Source organism: Schistocerca cancellata, chromosome 4 (assembly GCF_023864275.1).
Source record: "Schistocerca cancellata isolate TAMUIC-IGC-003103 chromosome 4, iqSchCanc2.1, whole genome shotgun sequence".
Classification (NCBI taxonomy): domain Eukaryota; kingdom Metazoa; phylum Arthropoda; class Insecta; order Orthoptera; family Acrididae; genus Schistocerca; species Schistocerca cancellata.
In genome coordinates, this window is record NC_064629.1 from 895,283,189 (window position 1) to 895,285,185 (window position 1,997).

The following is a 1,997-nucleotide window of genomic DNA, read 5'->3' on the forward strand; positions in this document are numbered from 1 at the left end:
CTTTAGCGCGCAGCAAAAATGAACACTTATATCTGATTTCTCTTATTTAATTAGAATAGTCGGTTCTTCGTATGTAGGCAGACGCTAAAAAAATATTTTCCCATTCGGAGGAGAACGCTGGAGACTGACACTTCGTGAAATGATTCCTCCGAAACGAAGCTCGTCTTTGTTTTAATGACTGCCACCCCAGCTGACAGATCATATCCGTGACATTCTATAATCTATTTCACGATAACACAAAAAGAGAACGGAACTGCCCTTCTTTGAACTTTTTCGATGTCCTCCGTCAAATTAGTTGGTAACGATTCCGTACTGAACAACAGCACTTGAGCAGAGCAGGACAATCGTTGTCTAAGCAGTCTCCTTAGTAGACCTGTTGCATCTTCGGGTAAGTTCTGCCAATAAAATACACCCTTTGGTATTCCTTCACCACAAAACTGTCTACGTCTACATCTACATCTACATTTATACTCCGCAAGCCACTCAACGGTGTGTGGCGGAGGGCACTTTACTTGCCACTGTCATTACCTCCCTTTTCTGTTCCAGTCGCGTACGGTTCGCGGGAAGAACGACTGTCTGAAAGCCTCCGTGCGCGCTCGAATCTCTCTAATTTTACATTCGTGATCTCCTCGGAAGGTATAAGTAGGGGGAAGCAATATATTCGATACCTCATCCAGAAACGCACCCTCTCGAAACCTGGAGAGCAAGCTACACCGCGATGCGGAGCGCCTCTCTTGCAGAGTCTGCCACTTGAGTTTGCTAAACATCTCCGTAACGCTATCACGGTTACCAAATAACCCTGTGACGAAACGCGCCGCTCTTCTTTGGATCTTCTCTATCTCCTCCGTCAACCCGATCTGGTACGGATCCCACACTCATGAGCAATACTCAAATATAGGTCGAACGCGTGTTTTGTTAGCCACCTCCTTTGTTGATGGACTACATTTTCTAAGGACTCTCCCAATGAATCTCAGCCTGGTACCCGCCTTACCAACAATTAATTTCATATGATCATTCCACTTCAAATCGTTCCGCACACATACTCCCAGATATTTTACAGAAGTAACTGCTACCAATGTTTGTTCCGCTATCATATAATCATACAATAAAGGATCCTTCTTTCTATGTATTCGCAATACATTACATTTGTCTATGTTAAGGGTCATTTGCCACTCCCTGCACCAAGTGCCTATCCGCTGCAGATCTTCCTGCATTTCGCTGCAATTTTCTAATGCTGCAACTTCACTGTATACTACAGCATCATCCGCGAAAAGCCGCATGGAACTTCCGACACTATCTACTAGGTCATTTATATATATTGTGAAAAGCAATGGTCCCATAACACACCCTGTGGCACGCCAGCGGTTACTTTAACGTCTGTAGACGTCTCTCCATTGATAACAACATGCTGTGTTCTGTTTGCTGAAAACTCTTCAATCCAGCCACACAGCTGGTCTGATATTCCGTAGGTTCTTACTTTGTTTATCAGGCGACAGTGCGGAACTGTATCGAGCGCCTTCCGGAAGTCAAGGAAAATAGCATCTACCTGGGAGCCTGTATCTAATATTTTCTGGGTCTCATGAACAAATAAAGCGAGTTGGGTCTCACACGATCGCTGTTTACGCAGCTATGACGAAGTTCACCAGCATTCACAGTTCCAAAATATTCTTAGTCCCAAAGTAGTGGACACCGAAATATTTCTATATACAATGTTAATCAAATGATCAATATTCCATATAAAAAGTTATTGAAGTATCAGTAAATAAACATAGGGATTGACAGGATAATAGGATGAGATTCTCATGCTGGTGACAATCAGCATTTTACAGGTGGAGAAATCTTGGTATAATAAGGCTTTTCATTTTATTCACTAAACAGTTTTAACTATTTGCTTATTTGCTAAACAATAAAACACGCCAACGAAAATTTATTTTGAAAAACTTTGTTTACTTTGATATCTCTTCTTTATAGATTTTTATGAGCTGAATCCAAATCTA